Source organism: Sminthopsis crassicaudata, chromosome 1 (assembly GCF_048593235.1).
Source record: "Sminthopsis crassicaudata isolate SCR6 chromosome 1, ASM4859323v1, whole genome shotgun sequence".
NCBI lineage: Eukaryota > Metazoa > Chordata > Mammalia > Dasyuromorphia > Dasyuridae > Sminthopsis > Sminthopsis crassicaudata.
The window spans coordinates 63372759-63400618 of record NC_133617.1 but is presented as its reverse complement, the minus strand read 5'-3'; the positions used below and the strand labels follow the sequence as shown (position 1 = coordinate 63400618).

The 27860-nt window shown below is 39.3% G+C and overlaps 5 non-coding genes across 5 annotated transcripts; all 5 read right to left on the bottom strand.

Moving 5' to 3' along the window:
* Positions 1–43: 43 nt before the first annotated feature.
* Positions 44–115, bottom strand: TRNAM-CAU (transfer RNA methionine (anticodon CAU)). The gene has a single exon. It is a non-coding gene; the product is annotated as a tRNA-Met (tRNA).
* A 5688-nt stretch (positions 116–5803) lies between these two features.
* TRNAM-CAU (transfer RNA methionine (anticodon CAU)) lies at positions 5804–5875 on the bottom strand. The gene has a single exon. It is a non-coding gene; the product is annotated as a tRNA-Met (tRNA).
* A 5706-nt stretch (positions 5876–11581) lies between these two features.
* TRNAM-CAU (transfer RNA methionine (anticodon CAU)) lies at positions 11582–11653 on the bottom strand. The gene has a single exon. It is a non-coding gene; the product is annotated as a tRNA-Met (tRNA).
* A 5710-nt stretch (positions 11654–17363) lies between these two features.
* Positions 17364–17435, bottom strand: TRNAM-CAU (transfer RNA methionine (anticodon CAU)). The gene has a single exon. It is a non-coding gene; the product is annotated as a tRNA-Met (tRNA).
* A 5690-nt stretch (positions 17436–23125) lies between these two features.
* On the bottom strand, positions 23126–23197 carry TRNAM-CAU (transfer RNA methionine (anticodon CAU)). The gene has a single exon. It is a non-coding gene; the product is annotated as a tRNA-Met (tRNA).
* Between the last annotated feature and the right edge of the window lie 4663 nt (positions 23198–27860).

Genomic DNA, 27860 nt, shown 5'->3' with positions numbered 1-27860 from the left:
TGCCATGCCCCTGGGCATTTTCACAATAGAAGAAGAAAGCTTATAGCAGAGGATGGTTTCGATCCATCGACCTCTGGGTTATGGGCCCAGCACGCTTCCGCTGCGCCACTCTGCTGCTGCCTGACCAAGGTCAAAGTCACTTTAAGTCACCTTGACATTCCTTCCACCTTGTCTTTAGATGGACTTCCTTCAAGTTTCTGCACCTTCAGAATTTTCCATGAGACTTAGTTCCCAGCCCCCACCCCCACCCCGCCAAACCCTTAGGAAAAGGGTCCCTCTTTGGGGGTGAGGGAGTGCAAAACGACGGGGGAAAAAAATCGAAAGCCACGGCATTTTCCTTGCGATTTATTTATTTATTTTCTCAAAGATGCCTCCTTACAATTAAAGTTTCTTCTTTCCGTTCTTGAAAAGTTCTATGACAACAGCATGCTGAAGATTAGGGAACCGGGGCGGCGGCAGCTGGGGAAACCAGCGAAAACTCAGAAGGATCTTGAATTATTTTCGCTCTGATTTGTCCACAGATTCTTTTCTCTCTCTCACGTTTCGTCTACACACAAAAAAATCACTGCCGGTCCTCTGGTGGCCTTTGTTGTTGTTGTTTTGTTTGTTTGTTTGTTTTAATCTATCCAAAAGATATAAAAGGGATGAAAAGGCAGTGAAAAATACACTCAAGTGGAAAGTCTAGCCTTGAGAACTGACCGTGGTTCTGAAAGTCAGAGAAGGTGTGAGGCTTATTGGGGAGGAATTCTTAGTGGCCATTCTTCAAAGTGCAGCTCTTTGGAGAGCTCATTTTGCACCTATAACCAGATTCCATGCCAGATATCAGATAATTCTCTTAACTTATGAAAATTTATTTCTCTTCACTTAAGGACGCTTATTCCTCCTTTCCCTGTCAGTCTTTCCGGAAGTGAAGGAGGCTCCTTGGTCAAGCGTGAAGCGAGTGTAAATGGACCTCTCTTTGGTTCCACAGGCGTTTAGTTTTGTCTCTTATATCAAAAGTAGCATCCAGTTTTGTTAGGTAAACTCTGAATCAATCATACATTGTAGATGCACAGAAAAGAAGAGGAAAACACCCCTGCTCTCAAGGAATTGAAGGCTGGAAAAAGGAGATGGTATTAATAACTCCCTAATTCTGTTTCCATATGAGAGAATTCTTTGGGCATCCAAATCCAGTCTTTCATGAGTTCTTCCTGAAACCCACCAGTCTCGATCTCTAGTAACACGGAGAATATGTCTACACCACCAGTCTCAACCAGTTTAGACATCTATAAAGGCAATGTCTAGATCTCAGTGACTATATGCCCTCATTCACGAAAAACAAAAAGGAAAAGGAAACAAACAAACAAAAACAGCCATACAGATGGTTTCTGATTTCTGTCTACAAACCATAGCAACATTTGGTCCTTGCTTGACAAACATAATAGCAGAACAAGAATTGAATTTGGAGTCAGAACACAATTTTACATCCCGCATTTACCATATGCTTCCCGAGATTTTAAGCAAATCATTTTACTTTTCTGGGCCTTCTTCCCTTGTTTGTAAAATGAGGAGGACGGGATAGATGTCATGTTCATTTTATTAGTAATCTTAGTAACCTAAGACTATGTTGCCCAGCAGCCCAACCAAAATAAGAAAATTCTGTCATAAGATCAAAATGTTACATTTTATATGAATTCTGCTGATCTCTACCTAATGGTAGCCTTTTAATGCCTGCCTGATTGCTTATGTCTCTTCCTCTTCCTCTCCCAGGAGTTGGGTAATAGACCGTAAAAAAAAAAAAAAAAAAAAAAAAAAAAAGGAACAAACGATTTGAATGCTATTATCGTTTTCTATTACACCTCACCTAAAATACAAATTGACCAATAATGCCATAGCATGCCAACCCAAGAATCAGATGCTTCCCTATGGGAGTGTACAAGTGTTTCATTTCAGTGACATACAGAAAAAGAAAAAAAAAGCAAACAAACAGAGCAACAGCTTGATAAGCCAGTGTTCTGATATAATATGCAAGTAGTGTCTAGTTAAAATCACCATTTACTGAAGTCATGGAATAAGAACAAAGGAAAAAGAACCCAAATAAATGGCGAGATGGAATGCAGTTAATATATATTATCAGCTTCCCTTTAAGACCCCTCCTACTGGAAAAAAAAAAAAAGTATTCCTTTTTCTCCTCCCCATCCAAAAGAGGTGAATAGGATCCTCACATGGAAGACAGACATGATTAAAAGAGAAATACATGAGTTGATAAATAACCAACTTCGTCCTTATTTTCCAATATTTATTCAGTAGGATCTTTCCCCATTTCCCCACCCACCCCCAAAAAAGTGAGCGCCGCACACCTATGCAATTTCTGTTTATTTGTTAATGGAAGATTCATATTCTGAAGGTTTCTCAGAGAGCCAGATTTTGTTCCGTCGATTTTGCAACATTATATGAGACTATCTTTTCCCTATTGTGATTGTACAGAAACAGCTAGCTCTAACTTGAATCAAAGTAAAAGTAGGCAGGTTCCATGCACTTGTCATCAGTTGCCCCTAGCAGGAACATATTATTTTCTGTAGCTAGATGTCTTTGATCCACATCCTGTAAAGAATCAAACAAATGAAAAGTCTTTATAATTTTCTTCTTTAACACCACACCAGTCATGTCAGACCAATGTTAAACCCTTACTTAGCTATCACCCATCGTATGATGTTTAAAACTATTTAAAATCGGTTTGATGGCACTTTATGCCCAGATTTTAGTTTCTTGCATTGGTGTTTTCTCTCCTACTCCCATTGCCAATCAGGGATTTTATTCCCTCTATTGCCAAGAACATTTCTTAACAGGGAGCTTCCTCATGTATTTGGGGATCATAGTAAAAGATAAGGTATTCCCAACAATCCAGCTTCTAAGTTGGACCTTCGAACATGTCTTCCGTATGGAGAAAGATGCATCCGGTTCCTAGGTCTGCTTTTAACATACAGTAGCCTACACGTTTAAAATTCTATATAGGCAAAAAACACATAAGTGGCAACGTTATCTTCAGGAACATAAGCCGACTTCTATTTTGACACTTGCTTCTTCCATTAAACACCTTCCCAGTGACACAATTCCTCACAAAGTTTCATTCCTCAGCTTTTTCTAGAAATTTTATGTTAGGTGGGGGCTCAGAACCAATTCAAAGACCAATTTCTTACATCCCACCAGATCTGATATCTACACAAATCACACACCCACCTCTGTGTATGCGATATCTTGGTACCATCCATACCTCTACAGTTTCTGCTTCAGGTCTTATATCCTTGCATTTACGAACTATCTTCCTTTTTAACTTGTCCAATTTAACTGAAGGAAGGAGTCACGTATTAAATCTCTGTGTCATCTTGGCTAAATATGAAAATAGAACACTGATACATTTCTAAGCTGTTAGATAATTAGGTGGTCCACTGGATAGAACACTGGGACTGAAGTTAAGAAAAGCACACTTCACATTTAGCCTAAGACATTGAAAAAGCTCTGTGACTCTGAACAACCCAATTATCCTTGATTTGACTCAGTTGACTCAAATGGAAATAATAGGCCCCTGCCTCTCACACTTGTAATATTTGTAAAAGTACTTAGCCCTTGCCTGGCACATAGTAGGTGGTATATTATCATACTTATATTAGAATATACAAAATATCATATATATATATGTTTATATGTATATATGTAGTATATGAAATACTTATTCTCTTCTCCTTGGCTGTTTTCATTTGCATTAAAGATCCTCTTTCTGTGGAGGTCAGCCCATGGCCTACTCATAGGTCCACCATGTGGTAGTTAAGGTAGTTAAAAGTAGTAACTCAATATCAATCTCAGGTCTCAGAGGAGCCTTCTTAAAAGCCAAAGGGCAGCTTGTCCAAATCAAAGAACTTGGCCCAGATCTTAAACCTGAGCAGAGCTACTTTTCTTTCCTTTTATAAAAATGGTGATATTTTATTGGGGATGGATGTGAGAAGAAGTATCAATGACAGATTTGGAAATGCAAAAGCAAAGCTTTCATTCTGCTGACTTTTAAAATGTGGCAACAATAATTGCATCAGACCCAGCATTTATTAAGTGCTGACTATATGCCAAGCATATGGGCCATCTCCACAGAACATACTGTAGCAAAGAATAGTTGCAAGACACAGGGACATTTATATTTCCTCCACTATTTAAAAAAAAAAATGCTTACATAATGAAGAGTGCCCAATGATGTATTTCTTAGAGCCGGGCTTCTAGAAAATTTTCCACTCTTGATCCTTTTTCACCAAGAAGTTTTTACAAGATCGTGTGTGTGTGTGTGTGTGTGTGTGTGTGTGTGTGTGTGTGTGTGTGTGTGTATTTAACATGGGTATGCAAATCCAATGCTTTCAGATACCAACCCATAATCTTGTAACCCCCACATTCAATTAGGTGACTCCATGACCCACAGTTTCAGCTTTGCCTGAGGACACATACAATATTCTCTCTCCCCTACTAATACATGTGTAGGCTTAGTAAACCTGATCCTGGAAATGTAAGATAGGATTCTTTCCTTCTGTACTTTGCGGAATGCATAGATATTCTTTGACTGCTTCTTGTTATCTTTTTGCCTAGTGATAACAAACCTTTAAATTGGCTGCTTAACTGGAATTGAGTGTATATGAAAAATGCTTGACCAAGGAACTCTCTCTCTCCACTTAGTGAACTACGAATTATTTGTGGATCTTCACGTGAGGAGGGTCTCTCATCCCCACCATCTGGTCAGAAGAAATGTTTCACAGGCACTCAAGGACTCCTTGAAGAACTTTGGGATATAGACCGTGTAACATGTGAGGCACTGCAAAGAACTGCCCAGCGTGGCAGACTTGCAGCAAAGAAGGTGCTGTGTTCTGAGAGAAGCACAATGGTAGTAGCTCAAAAGAAACCTGAGATGTGCAAATTGAGAAGTATCTCGAATTCAATTTTTTATCGTATGCACTATCTGTGCCTGATTAATGGTATAACCTTCCAGCTAGCATTTTCCTGATCAACCAGTTGGACACCCTGGACCTTGACTTTAACATAGGGCTGTCATTCTGGACCTCTGAGTACAAAGGACAACAATCAGCCCATGGTGCCACTATCTCTTGTGTCTGTGTTTATTTCCTCATTCGTAGCAAAGGAAAATCAGAAATGCAATTCCCCAACTCAATCTGTGATAGAACATTCATGTTGTAAATAATAACGAAGAGGATAGTTTCAGTTAAACCCAGGAAGATTGATATGAATTGGAGCAGAGTGAAGTGAGCAGGAAAAGAAAAATAATGGAAACAACAACAACAACAACACTAATATTGTAAAGGCAAGCGAGTTTGCAAGACTTGGGGACCCTGATCAACAAAAGGAGCAACCACAATTGCGGAGCACCTATGTTGAAAAATGCAGCCTCTTTCTAGATAAAGAGATGATGGATTCAAAATCTATTTATGAAGGCATTGCTCTGCCTCTTCTACATCAACGAGAAGTGTCAAGAGGATTTTACTGCTTTGGTCTCTAAGCTGTGAGTAGGTGGAGACACACAAAGCCCGCCTAGAGGGAGGTTTGTAAAGATCAAGTATCCACTTAATTCCCCTCAAAGGCAAGAATGCAGTGTTGAGAAGTCACTGCTTTTTGCTGCTCCTATGGAATGGGTTCAGTAAAACGCAGCAAAGACACCTAGGAGGGTTTTTGGATACCCAGTACAACAAGTCAAGTTCACAAATTAGATAGCGCAGATTTCAGAGAGAGAAATGCCATGCCCCTGGGCATTTTCACAATAGAAGAAGAAAGCTTATAGCAGAGGATGGTTTCGATCCATCGACCTCTGGGTTATGGGCCCAGCACGCTTCCGCTGCGCCACTCTGCTGCTGCCTGACCAAGGTCAAAGTCACTTTAAGTCACCTTGACATTCCTTCCACCTTGTCTTTAGATGGACTTCCTTCAAGTTTCTGCACCTTCAGAATTTTCCATGAGACTTAGTTCCCAGCCCCCACCCCCACCCCGCCAAACCCTTAGGAAAAGGGTCCCTCTTTGGGGGTGAGGGAGTGCAAAACGACGGGGGAAAAAAATCGAAAGCCACGGCATTTTCCTTGCGATTTATTTATTTATTTTCTCAAAGATGCCTCCTTACAATTAAAGTTTCTTCTTTCCGTTCTTGAAAAGTTCTATGACAGCAGCATGCTGAAGATTAGGGAACCGGGGCGGCGGCAGCTGGGGAAACCAGCGAAAACTCAGAAGGATCTTGAATTATTTTCGCTCTGATTTGTCCACAGATTCTTTTCTCTCTCTCACGTTTCGTCTACACACAAAAAAATCACTGCCGGTCCTCTGGTGGCCTTTGTTGTTGTTGTTTTGTTTGTTTGTTTGTTTTAATCTATCCAAAAGATATAAAAGGGATGAAAAGGCAGTGAAAAATACACTCAAGTGGAAAGTCTAGCCTTGAGAACTGACCGTGGTTCTGAAAGTCAGAGAAGGTGTGAGGCTTATTGGGGAGGAATTCTTAGTGGCCATTCTTCAAAGTGCAGCTCTTTGGAGAGCTCATTTTGCACCTATAACCAGATTCCATGCCAGATATCAGATAATTCTCTTAACTTATGAAAATTTATTTCTCTTCACTTAAGGACGCTTATTCCTCCTTTCCCTGTCAGTCTTTCCGGAAGTGAAGGAGGCTCCTTGGTCAAGCGTGAAGCGAGTGTAAATGGACCTCTCTTTGGTTCCACAGGCGTTTAGTTTTGTCTCTTATACCAAAAGTAGCATCCAGTTTTGTTAGGTAAACTCTGAATCAATCATACATTGTAGATGCACAGAAAAGAAGAGGAAAACACCCCTGCTCTCAAGGAATTGAAGGCTGGAAAAAGGAGATGGTATTAATAACTCCCTAATTCTGTTTCCATATGAGAGAATTCTTTGGGCATCCAAATCCAGTCTTTCATGAGTTCTTCCTGAAACCCACCAGTCTCGATCTCTCGTAACACGGAGAATATGTCTACACCACCAGTCTCAACCAGTTTAGACATCTATAAAGGCAATGTCTAGATCTCAGTGACTATATGCCCTCATTCACGAAAAACAAAAAGGAAAAGGAAACAAACAAACAAAAACAGCCATACAGATGGTTTCTGATTTCTGTCTACAAACCATAGCAACATTTGGTCCTTGCTTGACAAACATAATAGCAGAACAAGAATTGAATTTGGAGTCAGAACACAATTTTACATCCCGCATTTACCATATGCTTCCCGAGATTTTAAGCAAATCATTTTACTTTTCTGGGCCTTCTTCCCTTGTTTGTAAAATGAGGAGGACGGGATAGATGTCATGTTCATTTTATTAGTAATCTTAGTAACCTAAGACTATGTTGCCCAGCAGCCCAACCAAAATAAGAAAATTCTGTCATAAGATCAAAATGTTACATTTTATATGAATTCTGCTGATCTCTACCTAATGGTAGCCTTTTAATGCCTGCCTGATTGCTTATGTCTCTTCCTCTTCCTCTCCCAGGAGTTGGGTAATAGACCGTAAAAAAAAAAAAAAAAAAAAAAAAAAAAAAAAAAAAAAAAAAAAAAAAAAAAGGAACAAACGATTTGAATGCTATTATCGTTTTCTATTACACCTCACCTAAAATACAAATTGACCAATAATGCCATAGCATGCCAACCCAAGAATCAGATGCTTCCCTATGGGAGTGTACAAGTGTTTCATTTCAGTGACATACAGAAAAAGAAAAAAAAAGCAAACAAACAGAGCAACAGCTTGATAAGCCAGTGTTCTGATATAATATGCAAGTAGTGTCTAGTTAAAATCACCATTTACTGAAGTCATGGAATAAGAACAAAGGAAAAAGAACCCAAATAAATGGCGAGATGGAATGCAGTTAATATATATTATCAGCTTTCCTTTAAGACCCCTCCTACTGGAAAAAAAAAAAAAGTATTCCTTTTTCTCCTCCCCATCCAAAAGAGGTGAATAGGATCCTCACATGGAAGACAGACATGATTAAAAGAGAAATACATGAGTTGATAAATAACCAACTTCGTCCTTATTTTCCAATATTTATTCAGTAGGATCTTTCCCCATTTCCCCACCCACCCCCAAAAAAGTGAGAGCCGCACACCTATGCAATTTCTGTTTATTTGTTAATGGAAGATTCATATTCTGAAGGTTTCTCAGAGAGCCAGATTTTGTTCCGTCGATTTTGCAACATTATATGAGACTATCTTTTCCCTATTGTGATTGTACAGAAACAGCTAGCTCTAACTTGAATCAAAGTAAAAGTAGGCAGGTTCCATGCACTTGTCATCAGTTGCCCCTAGCAGGAACATATTATTTTCTGTAGCTAGATGTCTTTGATCCACATCCTGTAAAGAATCAAACAAATGAAAAGTCTTTATAATTTTCTTCTTTAACACCACACCAGTCATGTCAGACCAATGTTAAACCCTTACTTAGCTATCACCCATCGTATGATGTTTAAAACTATTTAAAATCGGTTTGATGGCACTTTATGCCCAGATTTTAGTTTCTTGCATTGGTGTTTTCTCTCCTACTCCCATTGCCAATCAGGGATTTTATTCCCTCTATTGCCAAGAACATTTCTTAACAGGGAGCTTCCTCATGTATTTGGGGATCATAGTAAAAGATAAGGTATTCCCAACAATCCAGCTTCTAAGTTGGACCTTCGAACATGTCTTCCGTATGGAGAAAGATGCATCCGGTTCCTAGGTCTGCTTTTAACATACAGTAGCCTACACGTTTAAAATTCTATATAGGCAAAAAACACATAAGTGGCAACGTTATCTTCAGGAACATAAGCCGACTTCTATTTTGACACTTGCTTCTTCCATTAAACACCTTCCCAGTGACACAATTCCTCACAAAGTTTCATTCCTCAGCTTTTTCTAGAAATTTTATGTTAGGTGGGGGCTCAGAACCAATTCAAAGACCAATTTCTTACATCCCACCAGATCTGATATCTACACAAATCACACACCCACCTCTGTGTATGCGATATCTTGGTACCATCCATACCTCTACAGTTTCTGCTTCAGGTCTTATATCCTTGCATTTACGAACTATCTTCCTTTTTAACTTGTCCAATTTAACTGAAGGAAGGAGTCACGTATTAAATCTCTGTGTCATCTTGGCTAAATATGAAAATAGAACACTGATACATTTCTAAGCTGTTAGATAATTAGGTGGTCCACTGGATAGAACACTGGGACTGAAGTTAAGAAAAGCACACTTCACATTTAGCCTAAGACATTGAAAAAGCTCTGTGACTCTGAACAACCCAATTATCCTTGATTTGACTCAGTTGACTCAAATGGAAATAATAGGCCCCTGCCTCTCACACTTGTAATATTTGTAAAAGTACTTAGCCCTTGCCTGGCACATAGTAGGTGGTATATTATCATACTTATATTAGAATATACAAAATATCATATATATATATGTTTATATGTATATATGTAGTATATGAAATACTTATTCTCTTCTCCTTGGCTGTTTTCATTTGCATTAAAGATCCTCTTTCTGTGGAGGTCAGCCCATGGCCTACTCATAGGTCCACCATGTGGTAGTTAAGGTAGTTAAAAGTAGTAACTCAATATCAATCTCAGGTCTCAGAGGAGCCTTCTTAAAAGCCAAAGGGCAGCTTGTCCAAATCAAAGAACTTGGCCCAGATCTTAAACCTGAGCAGAGCTACTTTTCTTTCCTTTTATAAAAATGGTGATATTTTATTGGGGATGGATGTGAGAAGAAGTATCAATGACAGATTTGGAAATGCAAAAGCAAAGCTTTCATTCTGCTGACTTTTAAAATGTGGCAACAATAATTGCATCAGACCCAGCATTTATTAAGTGCTGACTATATGCCAAGCATATGGGCCATCTCCACAGAACATACTGTAGCAAAGAATAGTTGCAAGACACAGGGACATTTATATTTCCTCCACTATTTAAAAAAAAAAAATGCTTACATAATGAAGAGTGCCCAATGATGTATTTCTTAGAGCCGGGCTTCTAGAAAATTTTCCACTCTTGATCCTTTTTCACCAAGAAGTTTTTACAAGATCGTGTGTGTGTGTGTGTGTGTGTGTGTGTGTGTGTGTGTGTGTGTGTATTTAACATGGGTATGCAAATCCAATGCTTTCAGATACCAACCCATAATCTTGTAACCCCCACATTCAATTAGGTGACTCCATGACCCACAGTTTCAGCTTTGCCTGAGGACACATACAATATTCTCTCTCCCCTACTAATACATGTGTAGGCTTAGTAAACCTGATCCTGGAAATGTAAGATAGGATTCTTTCCTTCTGTACTTTGCGGAATGCATAGATATTCTTTGACTGCTTCTTGTTATCTTTTTGCCTAGTGATAACAAACCTTTAAATTGGCTGCTTAACTGGAATTGAGTGTATATGAAAAATGCTTGACCAAGGAACTCTCTCTCTCCACTTAGTGAACTACGAATTATTTGTGGATCTTCACGTGAGGAGGGTCTCTCATCCCCACCATCTGGTCAGAAGAAATGTTTCACAGGCACTCAAGGACTCCTTGAAGAACTTTGGGATATAGACCGTGTAACATGTGAGGCACTGCAAAGAACTGCCCAGCGTGGCAGACTTGCAGCAAAGAAGGTGCTGTGTTCTGAGAGAAGCACAATGGTAGTAGCTCAAAAGAAACCTGAGATGTGCAAATTGAGAAGTATCTCGAATTCAATTTTTTATCGTATGCACTATCTGTGCCTGATTAATGGTATAACCTTCCAGCTAGCATTTTCCTGATCAACCAGTTGGACACCCTGGACCTTGACTTTAACATAGGGCTGTCATTCTGGACCTCTGAGTACAAAGGACAACAATCAGCCCATGGTGCCACTATCTCTTGTGTCTGTGTTTATTTCCTCATTCGTAGCAAAGGAAAATCAGAAATGCAATTCCCCAACTCAATCTGTGATAGAACATTCATGTTGTAAATAATAACGAAGAGGATAGTTTCAGTTAAACCCAGGAAGATTGATATGAATTGGAGCAGAGTGAAGTGAGCAGGAAAAGAAAAATAATGGAAACAACAACAACAACAACACTAATATTGTAAAGGCAAGCGAGTTTGCAAGACTTGGGGACCCTGATCAACAAAAGGAGCAACCACAATTGCGGAGCACCTATGTTGAAAAATGCAGCCTCTTTCTAGATAAAGAGATGATGGATTCAAAATCTATTTATGAAGGCATTGCTCTGCCTCTTCTACATCAACGAGAAGTGTCAAGAGGATTTTACTGCTTTGGTCTCTAAGCTGTGAGTAGGTGGAGACACACAAAGCCCGCCTAGAGGGAGGTTTGTAAAGATCAAGTATCCACTTAATTCCCCTCAAAGGCAAGAATGCAGTGTTGAGAAGTCACTGCTTTTTGCTGCTCCTATGGAATGGGTTCAGTAAAACGCAGCAAAGACACCTAGGAGGGTTTTTGGATACCCAGTACAACAAGTCAAGTTCACAAATTAGATAGCGCAGATTTCAGAGAGAGAAATGCCATGCCCCTGGGCATTTTCACAATAGAAGAAGAAAGCTTATAGCAGAGGATGGTTTCGATCCATCGACCTCTGGGTTATGGGCCCAGCACGCTTCCGCTGCGCCACTCTGCTGCTGCCTGACCAAGGTCAAAGTCACTTTAAGTCACCTTGACATTCCTTCCACCTTGTCTTTAGATGGACTTCCTTCAAGTTTCTGCACCTTCAGAATTTTCCATGAGACTTAGTTCCCAGCCCCCACCCCCACCCCGCCAAACCCTTAGGAAAAGGGTCCCTCTTTGGGGGTGAGGGAGTGCAAAACGACGGGGGAAAAAAATCGAAAGCCACGGCATTTTCCTTGCGATTTATTTATTTATTTTCTCAAAGATGCCTCCTTACAATTAAAGTTTCTTCTTTCCGTTCTTGAAAAGTTCTATGACAGCAGCATGCTGAAGATTAGGGAACCGGGGCGGCGGCAGCTGGGGAAACCAGCGAAAACTCAGAAGGATCTTGAATTATTTTCGCTCTGATTTGTCCACAGATTCTTTTCTCTCTCTCACGTTTCGTCTACACACAAAAAAATCACTGCCGGTCCTCTGGTGGCCTTTGTTGTTGTTGTTTTGTTTGTTTGTTTGTTTTAATCTATCCAAAAGATATAAAAGGGATGAAAAGGCAGTGAAAAATACACTCAAGTGGAAAGTCTAGCCTTGAGAACTGACCGTGGTTCTGAAAGTCAGAGAAGGTGTGAGGCTTATTGGGGAGGAATTCTTAGTGGCCATTCTTCAAAGTGCAGCTCTTTGGAGAGCTCATTTTGCACCTATAACCAGATTCCATGCCAGATATCAGATAATTCTCTTAACTTATGAAAATTTATTTCTCTTCACTTAAGGACGCTTATTCCTCCTTTCCCTGTCAGTCTTTCCGGAAGTGAAGGAGGCTCCTTGGTCAAGCGTGAAGCGAGTGTAAATGGACCTCTCTTTGGTTCCACAGGCGTTTAGTTTTGTCTCTTATACCAAAAGTAGCATCCAGTTTTGTTAGGTAAACTCTGAATCAATCATACATTGTAGATGCACAGAAAAGAAGAGGAAAACACCCCTGCTCTCAAGGAATTGAAGGCTGGAAAAAGGAGATGGTATTAATAACTCCCTAATTCTGTTTCCATATGAGAGAATTCTTTGGGCATCCAAATCCAGTCTTTCATGAGTTCTTCCTGAAACCCACCAGTCTCGATCTCTCGTAACACGGAGAATATGTCTACACCACCAGTCTCAACCAGTTTAGACATCTATAAAGGCAATGTCTAGATCTCAGTGACTATATGCCCTCATTCACGAAAAACAAAAAGGAAAAGGAAACAAACAAACAAAAACAGCCATACAGATGGTTTCTGATTTCTGTCTACAAACCATAGCAACATTTGGTCCTTGCTTGACAAACATAATAGCAGAACAAGAATTGAATTTGGAGTCAGAACACAATTTTACATCCCGCATTTACCATATGCTTCCCGAGATTTTAAGCAAATCATTTTACTTTTCTGGGCCTTCTTCCCTTGTTTGTAAAATGAGGAGGACGGGATAGATGTCATGTTCATTTTATTAGTAATCTTAGTAACCTAAGACTATGTTGCCCAGCAGCCCAACCAAAATAAGAAAATTCTGTCATAAGATCAAAATGTTACATTTTATATGAATTCTGCTGATCTCTACCTAATGGTAGCCTTTTAATGCCTGCCTGATTGCTTATGTCTCTTCCTCTTCCTCTCCCAGGAGTTGGGTAATAGACCGTAAAAAAAAAAAAAAAAAAAAAAAAAAAAAAAAAAAAAAAAAAAAAGGAACAAACGATTTGAATGCTATTATCGTTTTCTATTACACCTCACCTAAAATACAAATTGACCAATAATGCCATAGCATGCCAACCCAAGAATCAGATGCTTCCCTATGGGAGTGTACAAGTGTTTCATTTCAGTGACATACAGAAAAAGAAAAAAAAAGCAAACAAACAGAGCAACAGCTTGATAAGCCAGTGTTCTGATATAATATGCAAGTAGTGTCTAGTTAAAATCACCATTTACTGAAGTCATGGAATAAGAACAAAGGAAAAAGAACCCAAATAAATGGCGAGATGGAATGCAGTTAATATATATTATCAGCTTCCCTTTAAGACCCCTCCTACTGGAAAAAAAAAAAAAGTATTCCTTTTTCTCCTCCCCATCCAAAAGAGGTGAATAGGATCCTCACATGGAAGACAGACATGATTAAAAGAGAAATACATGAGTTGATAAATAACCAACTTCGTCCTTATTTTCCAATATTTATTCAGTAGGATCTTTCCCCATTTCCCCACCCACCCCCAAAAAAGTGAGAGCCGCACACCTATGCAATTTCTGTTTATTTGTTAATGGAAGATTCATATTCTGAAGGTTTCTCAGAGAGCCAGATTTTGTTCCGTCGATTTTGCAACATTATATGAGACTATCTTTTCCCTATTGTGATTGTACAGAAACAGCTAGCTCTAACTTGAATCAAAGTAAAAGTAGGCAGGTTCCATGCACTTGTCATCAGTTGCCCCTAGCAGGAACATATTATTTTCTGTAGCTAGATGTCTTTGATCCACATCCTGTAAAGAATCAAACAAATGAAAAGTCTTTATAATTTTCTTCTTTAACACCACACCAGTCATGTCAGACCAATGTTAAACCCTTACTTAGCTATCACCCATCGTATGATGTTTAAAACTATTTAAAATCGGTTTGATGGCACTTTATGCCCAGATTTTAGTTTCTTGCATTGGTGTTTTCTCTCCTACTCCCATTGCCAATCAGGGATTTTATTCCCTCTATTGCCAAGAACATTTCTTAACAGGGAGCTTCCTCATGTATTTGGGGATCATAGTAAAAGATAAGGTATTCCCAACAATCCAGCTTCTAAGTTGGACCTTCGAACATGTCTTCCGTATGGAGAAAGATGCATCCGGTTCCTAGGTCTGCTTTTAACATACAGTAGCCTACACGTTTAAAATTCTATATAGGCAAAAAACACATAAGTGGCAACGTTATCTTCAGGAACATAAGCCGACTTCTATTTTGACACTTGCTTCTTCCATTAAACACCTTCCCAGTGACACAATTCCTCACAAAGTTTCATTCCTCAGCTTTTTCTAGAAATTTTATGTTAGGTGGGGGCTCAGAACCAATTCAAAGACCAATTTCTTACATCCCACCAGATCTGATATCTACACAAATCACACACCCACCTCTGTGTATGCGATATCTTGGTACCATCCATACCTCTACAGTTTCTGCTTCAGGTCTTATATCCTTGCATTTACGAACTATCTTCCTTTTTAACTTGTCCAATTTAACTGAAGGAAGGAGTCACGTATTAAATCTCTGTGTCATCTTGGCTAAATATGAAAATAGAACACTGATACATTTCTAAGCTGTTAGATAATTAGGTGGTCCACTGGATAGAACACTGGGACTGAAGTTAAGAAAAGCACACTTCACATTTAGCCTAAGACATTGAAAAAGCTCTGTGACTCTGAACAACCCAATTATCCTTGATTTGACTCAGTTGACTCAAATGGAAATAATAGGCCCCTGCCTCTCACACTTGTAATATTTGTAAAAGTACTTAGCCCTTGCCTGGCACATAGTAGGTGGTATATTATCATACTTATATTAGAATATACAAAATATCATATATATATATATATGTTTATATGTATATATGTAGTATATGAAATACTTATTCTCTTCTCCTTGGCTGTTTTCATTTGCATTAAAGATCCTCTTTCTGTGGAGGTCAGCCCATGGCCTACTCATAGGTCCACCATGTGGTAGTTAAGGTAGTTAAAAGTAGTAACTCAATATCAATCTCAGGTCTCAGAGGAGCCTTCTTAAAAGCCAAAGGGCAGCTTGTCCAAATCAAAGAACTTGGCCCAGATCTTAAACCTGAGCAGAGCTACTTTTCTTTCCTTTTATAAAAATGGTGATATTTTATTGGGGATGGATGTGAGAAGAAGTATCAATGACAGATTTGGAAATGCAAAAGCAAAGCTTTCATTCTGCTGACTTTTAAAATGTGGCAACAATAATTGCATCAGACCCAGCATTTATTAAGTGCTGACTATATGCCAAGCATATGGGCCATCTCCACAGAACATACTGTAGCAAAGAATAGTTGCAAGGCACAGGGACATTTATATTTCCTCCACTATTTAAAAAAAAAAATGCTTACATAATGAAGAGTGCCCAATGATGTATTTCTTAGAGCCGGGCTTCTAGAAAATTTTCCACTCTTGATCCTTTTTCACCAAGAAGTTTTTACAAGATCGTGTGTGTGTGTGTGTGTGTGTGTGTGTGTGTGTGTGTGTGTGTGTGTGTGTGTATTTAACATGGGTATGCAAATCCAATGCTTTCAGATACCAACCCATAATCTTGTAACCCCCACATTCAATTAGGTGACTCCATGACCCACAGTTTCAGCTTTGCCTGAGGACACATACAATATTCTCTCTCCCCTACTAATACATGTGTAGGCTTAGTAAACCTGATCCTGGAAATGTAAGATAGGATTCTTTCCTTCTGTACTTTGCGGAATGCATAGATATTCTTTGACTGCTTCTTGTTATCTTTTTGCCTAGTGATAACAAACCTTTAAATTGGCTGCTTAACTGGAATTGAGTGTATATGAAAAATGCTTGACCAAGGAACTCTCTCTCTCCACTTAGTGAACTACGAATTATTTGTGGATCTTCACGTGAGGAGGGTCTCTCATCCCCACCATCTGGTCAGAAGAAATGTTTCACAGGCACTCAAGGACTCCTTGAAGAACTTTGGGATATAGACCGTGTAACATGTGAGGCACTGCAAAGAACTGCCCAGCGTGGCAGACTTGCAGCAAAGAAGGTGCTGTGTTCTGAGAGAAGCACAATGGTAGTAGCTCAAAAGAAACCTGAGATGTGCAAATTGAGAAGTATCTCGAATTCAATTTTTTATCGTATGCACTATCTGTGCCTGATTAATGGTATAACCTTCCAGCTAGCATTTTCCTGATCAACCAGTTGGACACCCTGGACCTTGACTTTAACATAGGGCTGTCATTCTGGACCTCTGAGTACAAAGGACAACAATCAGCCCATGGTGCCACTATCTCTTGTGTCTGTGTTTATTTCCTCATTCGTAGCAAAGGAAAATCAGAAATGCAATTCCCCAACTCAATCTGTGATAGAACATTCATGTTGTAAATAATAACGAAGAGGATAGTTTCAGTTAAACCCAGGAAGATTGATATGAATTGGAGCAGAGTGAAGTGAGCAGGAAAAGAAAAATAATGGAAACAACAACAACAACAACACTAATATTGTAAAGGCAAGCGAGTTTGCAAGACTTGGGGACCCTGATCAACAAAAGGAGCAACCACAATTGCGGAGCACCTATGTTGAAAAATGCAGCCTCTTTCTAGATAAAGAGATGATGGATTCAAAATCTATTTATGAAGGCATTGCTCTGCCTCTTCTACATCAACGAGAAGTGTCAAGAGGATTTTACTGCTTTGGTCTCTAAGCTGTGAGTAGGTGGAGACACACAAAGCCCGCCTAGAGGGAGGTTTGTAAAGATCAAGTATCCACTTAATTCCCCTCAAAGGCAAGAATGCAGTGTTGAGAAGTCACTGCTTTTTGCTGCTCCTATGGAATGGGTTCAGTAAAACGCAGCAAAGACACCTAGGAGGGTTTTTGGATACCCAGTACAACAAGTCAAGTTCACAAATTAGATAGCGCAGATTTCAGAGAGAGAAATGCCATGCCCCTGGGCATTTTCACAATAGAAGAAGAAAGCTTATAGCAGAGGATGGTTTCGATCCATCGACCTCTGGGTTATGGGCCCAGCACGCTTCCGCTGCGCCACTCTGCTGCTGCCCGACCAAGGTCAAAGTCACTTTAAGTCACCTTGACATTCCTTCCACCTTGTCTTTAGATGGACTTCCTTCAAGTTTCTGCACCTTCAGAATTTTCCATGAGACTTAGTTCCCAACCCCCACCCCCACCCCGCCAAACCCTTAGGAAAAGGGTCCCTCTTTGGGGGTGAGGGAGTGCAAAACGACGGGGGAAAAAAATCGAAAGCCACGGCATTTTCCTTGCGATTTATTTATTTATTTTCTCAAAGATGCCTCCTTACAATTAAAGTTTCTTCTTTCCGTTCTTGAAAAGTTCTATGACAGCAGCATGCTGAAGATTAGGGAACCGGGGCGGCGGCAGCTGGGGAAACCAGCGAAAACTCAGAAGGATCTTGAATTATTTTCGCTCTGATTTGTCCACAGATTCTTTTCTCTCTCTCACGTTTCGTCTACACACAAAAAAATCACTGCCGGTCCTCTGGTGGCCTTTGTTGTTGTTGTTTTGTTTGTTTGTTTGTTTTAATCTATCCAAAAGATATAAAAGGGATGAAAAGGCAGTGAAAAATACACTCAAGTGGAAAGTCTAGCCTTGAGAACTGACCGTGGTTCTGAAAGTCAGAGAAGGTGTGAGGCTTATTGGGGAGGAATTCTTAGTGGCCATTCTTCAAAGTGCAGCTCTTTGGAGAGCTCATTTTGCACCTATAACCAGATTCCATGCCAGATATCAGATAATTCTCTTAACTTATGAAAATTTATTTCTCTTCACTTAAGGACGCTTATTCCTCCTTTCCCTGTCAGTCTTTCCGGAAGTGAAGGAGGCTCCTTGGTCAAGCGTGAAGCGAGTGTAAATGGACCTCTCTTTGGTTCCACAGGCGTTTAGTTTTGTCTCTTATACCAAAAGTAGCATCCAGTTTTGTTAGGTAAACTCTGAATCAATCATACATTGTAGATGCACAGAAAAGAAGAGGAAAACACCCCTGCTCTCAAGGAATTGAAGGCTGGAAAAAGGAGATGGTATTAATAACTCCCTAATTCTGTTTCCATATGAGAGAATTCTTTGGGCATCCAAATCCAGTCTTTCATGAGTTCTTCCTGAAACCCACCAGTCTCGATCTCTCGTAACACGGAGAATATGTCTACACCACCAGTCTCAACCAGTTTAGACATCTATAAAGGCAATGTCTAGATCTCAGTGACTATATGCCCTCATTCACGAAAAACAAAAAGGAAAAGGAAACAAACAAACAAAAACAGCCATACAGATGGTTTCTGATTTCTGTCTACAAACCATAGCAACATTTGGTCCTTGCTTGACAAACATAATAGCAGAACAAGAATTGAATTTGGAGTCAGAACACAATTTTACATCCCGCATTTACCATATGCTTCCCGAGATTTTAAGCAAATCATTTTACTTTTCTGGGCCTTCTTCCCTTGTTTGTAAAATGAGGAGGACGGGATAGATGTCATGTTCATTTTATTAGTAATCTTAGTAACCTAAGACTATGTTGCCCAGCAGCCCAACCAAAATAAGAAAATTCTGTCATAAGATCAAAATGTTACATTTTATATGAATTCTGCTGATCTCTACCTAATGGTAGCCTTTTAATGCCTGCCTGATTGCTTATGTCTCTTCCTCTTCCTCTCCCAGGAGTTGGGTAATAGACCGTAAAAAAAAAAAAAAAAAAAAAAAAAAAAAAAAAAAAAAGGAACATACGATTTGAATGCTATTATCGTTTTCTATTACACCTCACCTAAAATACAAATTGACCAATAATGCCATAGCATGCCAACCCAAGAATCAGATGCTTCCCTATGGGAGTGTACAAGTGTTTCATTTCAGTGACATACAGAAAAAGAAAAAAAAAGCAAACAAACAGAGCAACAGCTTGATAAGCCAGTGTTCTGATATAATATGCAAGTAGTGTCTAGTTAAAATCACCATTTACTGAAGTCATGGAATAAGAACAAAGGAAAAAGAACCCAAATAAATGGCGAGATGGAATGCAGTTAATATATATTATCAGCTTCCCTTTAAGACCCCTCCTACTGGAAAAAAAAAAAAAAGTATTCCTTTTTCTCCTCCCCATCCAAAAGAGGTGAATAGGATCCTCACATGGAAGACAGACATGATTAAAAGAGAAATACATGAGTTGATAAATAACCAACTTCGTCCTTATTTTCCAATATTTATTCAGTAGGATCTTTCCCCATTTCCCCACCCACCCCCAAAAAAGTGAGAGCCGCACACCTATGCAATTTCTGTTTATTTGTTAATGGAAGATTCATATTCTGAAGGTTTCTCAGAGAGCCAGATTTTGTTCCGTCGATTTTGCAACATTATATGAGACTATCTTTTCCCTATTGTGATTGTACAGAAACAGCTAGCTCTAACTTGAATCAAAGTAAAAGTAGGCAGGTTCCATGCACTTGTCATCAGTTGCCCCTAGCAGGAACATATTATTTTCTGTAGCTAGATGTCTTTGATCCACATCCTGTAAAGAATCAAACAAATGAAAAGTCTTTATAATTTTCTTCTTTAACACCACACCAGTCATGTCAGACCAATGTTAAACCCTTACTTAGCTATCACCCATCGTATGATGTTTAAAACTATTTAAAATCGGTTTGATGGCACTTTATGCCCAGATTTTAGTTTCTTGCATTGGTGTTTTCTCTCCTACTCCCATTGCCAATCAGGGATTTTATTCCCTCTATTGCCAAGAACATTTCTTAACAGGGAGCTTCCTCATGTATTTGGGGATCATAGTAAAAGATAAGGTATTCCCAACAATCCAGCTTCTAAGTTGGACCTTCGAACATGTCTTCCGTATGGAGAAAGATGCATCCGGTTCCTAGGTCTGCTTTTAACATACAGTAGCCTACACGTTTAAAATTCTATATAGGCAAAAAACACATAAGTGGCAACGTTATCTTCAGGAACATAAGCCGACTTCTATTTTGACACTTGCTTCTTCCATTAAACACCTTCCCAGTGACACAATTCCTCACAAAGTTTCATTCCTCAGCTTTTTCTAGAAATTTTATGTTAGGTGGAGGCTCAGAACCAATTCAAAGACCAATTTCTTACATCCCACCATATCTGATATCTACACAAATCACACACCCACCTCTGTGTATGCGATATCTTGGTACCATCCATACCTCTACAGTTTCTGCTTCAGGTCTTATATCCTTGCATTTACGAACTATCTTCCTTTTTAACTTGTCCAATTTAACTGAAGGAAGGAGTCACGTATTAAATCTCTGTGTCATCTTGGCTAAATATGAAAATAGAACACTGATACATTTCTAAGCTGTTAGATAATTAGGTGGTCCACTGGATAGAACACTGGGACTGAAGTTAAGAAAAGCACACTTCACATTTAGCCTAAGACATTGAAAAAGCTCTGTGACTCTGAACAACCCAATTATCCTTGATTTGACTCAGTTGACTCAAATGGAAATAATAGGCCCCTGCCTCTCACACTTGTAATATTTGTAAAAGTACTTAGCCCTTGCCTGGCACATAGTAGGTGGTATATTATCATACTTATATTAGAATATACAAAATATCATATATATATATGTTTATATGTATATATGTAGTATATGAAATACTTATTCTCTTCTCCTTGGCTGTTTTCATTTGCATTAAAGATCCTCTTTCTGTGGAGGTCAGCCCATGGCCTACTCATAGGTCCACCATGTGGTAGTTAAGGTAGTTAAAAGTAGTAACTCAATATCAATCTCAGGTCTCAGAGGAGCCTTCTTAAAAGCCAAAGGGCAGCTTGTCCAAATCAAAGAACTTGGCCCAGATCTTAAACCTGAGCAGAGCTACTTTTCTTTCCTTTTATAAAAATGGTGATATTTTATTGGGGATGGATGTGAGAAGAAGTATCAATGACAGATTTGGAAATGCAAAAGCAAAGCTTTCATTCTGCTGACTTTTAAAATGTGGCAACAATAATTGCATCAGACCCAGCATTTATTAAGTGCTGACTATATGCCAAGCATATGGGCCATCTCCACAGAACATACTGTAGCAAAGAATAGTTGCAAGACACAGGGACATTTATATTTCCTCCACTATTTAAAAAAAAAAATGCTTACATAATGAAGAGTGCCCAATGATGTATTTCTTAGAGCCGGGCTTCTAGAAAATTTTCCACTCTTGATCCTTTTTCACCAAGAAGTTTTTACAAGATCGTGTGTGTGTGTGTGTGTGTGTGTGTGTGTGTGTGTGTGTGTGTATTTAACATGGGTATGCAAATCCAATGCTTTCAGATACCAACCCATAATCTTGTAACCCCCACATTCAATTAGGTGACTCCATGACCCACAGTTTCAGCTTTGCCTGAGGACACATACAATATTCTCTCTCCCCTACTAATACATGTGTAGGCTTAGTAAACCTGATCCTGGAAATGTAAGATAGGATTCTTTCCTTCTGTACTTTGCGGAATGCATAGATATTCTTTGACTGCTTCTTGTTATCTTTTTGCCTAGTGATAACAAACCTTTAAATTGGCTGCTTAACTGGAATTGAGTGTATATGAAAAATGCTTGACCAAGGAACTCTCTCTCTCCACTTAGTGAACTACGAATTATTTGTGGATCTTCACGTGAGGAGGGTCTCTCATCCCCACCATCTGGTCAGAAGAAATGTTTCACAGGCACTCAAGGACTCCTTGAAGAACTTTGGGATATAGACCGTGTAACATGTGAGGCACTGCAAAGAACTGCCCAGCGTGGCAGACTTGCAGCAAAGAAGGTGCTGTGTTCTGAGAGAAGCACAATGGTAGTAGCTCAAAAGAAACCTGAGATGTGCAAATTGAGAAGTATCTCGAATTCAATTTTTTATCGTATGCACTATCTGTGCCTGATTAATGGTATAACCTTCCAGCTAGCATTTTCCTGATCAACCAGTTGGACACCCTGGACCTTGACTTTAACATAGGGCTGTCATTCTGGACCTCTGAGTACAAAGGACAACAATCAGCCCATGGTGCCACTATCTCTTGTGTCTGTGTTTATTTCCTCATTCGTAGCAAAGGAAAATCAGAAATGCAATTCCCCAACTCAATCTGTGATAGAACATTCATGTTGTAAATAATAACGAAGAGGATAGTTTCAGTTAAACCCAGGAAGATTGATATGAATTGGAGCAGAGTGAAGTGAGCAGGAAAAGAAAAATAATGGAAACAACAACAACAACAACACTAATATTGTAAAGGCAAGCGAGTTTGCAAGACTTGGGGACCCTGATCAACAAAAGGAGCAACCACAATTGCGGAGCACCTATGTTGAAAAATGCAGCCTCTTTCTAGATAAAGAGATGATGGATTCAAAATCTATTTATGAAGGCATTGCTCTGCCTCTTCTACATCAACGAGAAGTGTCAAGAGGATTTTACTGCTTTGGTCTCTAAGCTGTGAGTAGGTGGAGACACACAAAGCCCGCCTAGAGGGAGGTTTGTAAAGATCAAGTATCCACTTAATTCCCCTCAAAGGCAAGAATGCAGTGTTGAGAAGTCACTGCTTTTTGCTGCTCCTATGGAATGGGTTCAGTAAAACGCAGCAAAGACACCTAGGAGGGTTTTTGGATACCCAGTACAACAAGTCAAGTTCACAAATTAGATAGCGCAGATTTCAGAGAGAGAAATGCCATGCCCCTGGGCATTTTCACAATAGAAGAAGAAAGCTTATAGCAGAGGATGGTTTCGATCCATCGACCTCTGGGTTATGGGCCCAGCACGCTTCCGCTGCGCCACTCTGCTGCTGCCTGACCAAGGTCAAAGTCACTTTAAGTCACCTTGACATTCCTTCCACCTTGTCTTTAGATGGACTTCCTTCAAGTTTCTGCACCTTCAGAATTTTCCATGAGACTTAGTTCCCAACCCCCACCCCCACCCCGCCAAACCCTTAGGAAAAGGGTCCCTCTTTGGGGGTGAGGGAGTGCAAAACGACGGGGGAAAAAAATCGAAAGCCACGGCATTTTCCTTGCGATTTATTTATTTATTTTCTCAAAGATGCCTCCTTACAATTAAAGTTTCTTCTTTCCGTTCTTGAAAAGTTCTATGACAGCAGCATGCTGAAGATTAGGGAACCGGGGCGGCGGCAGCTGGGGAAACCAGCGAAAACTCAGAAGGATCTTGAATTATTTTCGCTCTGATTTGTCCACAGATTCTTTTCTCTCTCTCACGTTTCGTCTACACACAAAAAAATCACTGCCGGTCCTCTGGTGGCCTTTGTTGTTGTTGTTTTGTTTGTTTGTTTGTTTTAATCTATCCAAAAGATATAAAAGGGATGAAAAGGCAGTGAAAAATACACTCAAGTGGAAAGTCTAGCCTTGAGAACTGACCGTGGTTCTGAAAGTCAGAGAAGGTGTGAGGCTTATTGGGGAGGAATTCTTAGTGGCCATTCTTCAAAGTGCAGCTCTTTGGAGAGCTCATTTTGCACCTATAACCAGATTCCATGCCAGATATCAGATAATTCTCTTAACTTATGAAAATTTATTTCTCTTCACTTAAGGACGCTTATTCCTCCTTTCCCTGTCAGTCTTTCCGGAAGTGAAGGAGGCTCCTTGGTCAAGCGTGAAGCGAGTGTAAATGGACCTCTCTTTGGTTCCACAGGCGTTTAGTTTTGTCTCTTATACCAAAAGTAGCATCCAGTTTTGTTAGGTAAACTCTGAATCAATCATACATTGTAGATGCACAGAAAAGAAGAGGAAAACACCCCTGCTCTCAAGGAATTGAAGGCTGGAAAAAGGAGATGGTATTAATAACTCCCTAATTCTGTTTCCATATGAGAGAATTCTTTGGGCATCCAAATCCAGTCTTTCATGAGTTCTTCCTGAAACCCACCAGTCTCGATCTCTCGTAACACGGAGAATATGTCTACACCACCAGTCTCAACCAGTTTAGACATCTATAAAGGCAATGTCTAGATCTCAGTGACTATATGCCCTCATTCACGAAAAACAAAAAGGAAAAGGAAACAAACAAACAAAAACAGCCATACAGATGGTTTCTGATTTCTGTCTACAAACCATAGCAACATTTGGTCCTTGCTTGACAAACATAATAGCAGAACAAGAATTGAATTTGGAGTCAGAACACAATTTTACATCCCGCATTTACCATATGCTTCCCGAGATTTTAAGCAAATCATTTTACTTTTCTGGGCCTTCTTCCCTTGTTTGTAAAATGAGGAGGACGGGATAGATGTCATGTTCATTTTATTAGTAATCTTAGTAACCTAAGACTATGTTGCCCAGCAGCCCAACCAAAATAAGAAAATTCTGTCATAAGATCAAAATGTTACATTTTATATGAATTCTGCTGATCTCTACCTAATGGTAGCCTTTTAATGCCTGCCTGATTGCTTATGTCTCTTCCTCTTCCTCTCCCAGGAGTTGGGTAATAGACCGTAAAAAAAAAAAAAAAAAAAAAAAAGGAACATACGATTTGAATGCTATTATCGTTTTCTATTACACCTCACCTAAAATACAAATTGACCAATAATGCCATAGCATGCCAACCCAAGAATCAGATGCTTCCCTATGGGAGTGTACAAGTGTTTCATTTCAGTGACATACAGAAAAAGAAAAAAAAAGCAAACAAACAGAGCAACAGCTTGATAAGCCAGTGTTCTGATATAATATGCAAGTAGTGTCTAGTTAAAATCACCATTTACTGAAGTCATGGAATAAGAACAAAGGAAAAAGAACCCAAATAAATGGCGAGATGGAATGCAGTTAATATATATTATCAGCTTCCCTTTAAGACCCCTCCTACTGGAAAAAAAAAAAAAGTATTCCTTTTTCTCCTCCCCATCCAAAAGAGGTGAATAGGATCCTCACATGGAAGACAGACATGATTAAAAGAGAAATACATGAGTTGATAAATAACCAACTTCGTCCTTATTTTCCAATATTTATTCAGTAGGATCTTTCCCCATTTCCCCACCCACCCCCAAAAAAGTGAGAGCCGCACACCTATGCAATTTCTGTTTATTTGTTAATGGAAGATTCATATTCTGAAGGTTTCTCAGAGAGCCAGATTTTGTTCCGTCGATTTTGCAACATTATATGAGACTATCTTTTCCCTATTGTGATTGTACAGAAACAGCTAGCTCTAACTTGAATCAAAGTAAAAGTAGGCAGGTTCCATGCACTTGTCATCAGTTGCCCCTAGCAGGAACATATTATTTTCTGTAGCTAGATGTCTTTGATCCACATCCTGTAAAGAATCAAACAAATGAAAAGTCTTTATAATTTTCTTCTTTAACACCACACCAGTCATGTCAGACCAATGTTAAACCCTTACTTAGCTATCACCCATCGTATGATGTTTAAAACTATTTAAAATCGGTTTGATGGCACTTTATGCCCAGATTTTAGTTTCTTGCATTGGTGTTTTCTCTCCTACTCCCATTGCCAATCAGGGATTTTATTCCCTCTATTGCCAAGAACATTTCTTAACAGGGAGCTTCCTCATGTATTTGGGGATCATAGTAAAAGATAAGGTATTCCCAACAATCCAGCTTCTAAGTTGGACCTTCGAACATGTCTTCCGTATGGAGAAAGATGCATCCGGTTCCTAGGTCTGCTTTTAACATACAGTAGCCTACACGTTTAAAATTCTATATAGGCAAAAAACACATAAGTGGCAACGTTATCTTCAGGAACATAAGCCGACTTCTATTTTGACACTTGCTTCTTCCATTAAACACCTTCCCAGTGACACAATTCCTCACAAAGTTTCATTCCTCAGCTTTTTCTAGAAATTTTATGTTAGGTGGAGGCTCAGAACCAATTCAAAGACCAATTTCTTACATCCCACCATATCTGATATCTACACAAATCACACACCCACCTCTGTGTATGCGATATCTTGGTACCATCCATACCTCTACAGTTTCTGCTTCAGGTCTTATATCCTTGCATTTACGAACTATCTTCCTTTTTAACTTGTCCAATTTAACTGAAGGAAGGAGTCACGTATTAAATCTCTGTGTCATCTTGGCTAAATATGAAAATAGAACACTGATACATTTCTAAGCTGTTAGATAATTAGGTGGTCCACTGGATAGAACACTGGGACTGAAGTTAAGAAAAGCACACTTCACATTTAGCCTAAGACATTGAAAAAGCTCTGTGACTCTGAACAACCCAATTATCCTTGATTTGACTCAGTTGACTCAAATGGAAATAATAGGCCCCTGCCTCTCACACTTGTAATATTTGTAAAAGTACTTAGCCCTTGCCTGGCACATAGTAGGTGGTATATTATCATACTTATATTAGAATATACAAAATATCATATATATATATGTTTATATGTATATATGTAGTATATGAAATACTTATTCTCTTCTCCTTGGCTGTTTTCATTTGCATTAAAGATCCTCTTTCTGTGGAGGTCAGCCCATGGCCTACTCATAGGTCCACCATGTGGTAGTTAAGGTAGTTAAAAGTAGTAACTCAATATCAATCTCAGGTCTCAGAGGAGCCTTCTTAAAAGCCAAAGGGCAGCTTGTCCAAATCAAAGAACTTGGCCCAGATCTTAAACCTGAGCAGAGCTACTTTTCTTTCCTTTTATAAAAATGGTGATATTTTATTGGGGATGGATGTGAGAAGAAGTATCAATGACAGATTTGGAAATGCAAAAGCAAAGCTTTCATTCTGCTGACTTTTAAAATGTGGCAACAATAATTGCATCAGACCCAGCATTTATTAAGTGCTGACTATATGCCAAGCATATGGGCCATCTCCACAGAACATACTGTAGCAAAGAATAGTTGCAAGGCACAGGGACATTTATATTTCCTCCACTATTTAAAAAAAAAAATGCTTACATAATGAAGAGTGCCCAATGATGTATTTCTTAGAGCCGGGCTTCTAGAAAATTTTCCACTCTTGATCCTTTTTCACCAAGAAGTTTTTACAAGATCGTGTGTGTGTGTGTGTGTGTGTGTGTGTGTGTGTGTGTGTGTGTGTGTGTATTTAACATGGGTATGCAAATCCAATGCTTTCAGATACCAACCCATAATCTTGTAACCCCCACATTCAATTAGGTGATTCCATGACCCACAGTTTCAGCTTTGCCTGAGGACACATACAATATTCTCTCTCCCCTACTAATACATGTGTAGGCTTAGTAAACCTGATCCTGGAAATGTAAGATAGGATTCTTTCCTTCTGTACTTTGCGGAATGCATAGATATTCTTTGACTGCTTCTTGTTATCTTTTTGCCTAGTGATAACAAACCTTTAAATTGGCTGCTTAACTGGAATTGAGTGTATATGAAAAATGCTTGACCAAGGAACTCTCTCTCTCCACTTAGTGAACTACGAATTATTTGTGGATCTTCACGTGAGGAGGGTCTCTCATCCCCACCATCTGGTCAGAAGAAATGTTTCACAGGCACTCAAGGACT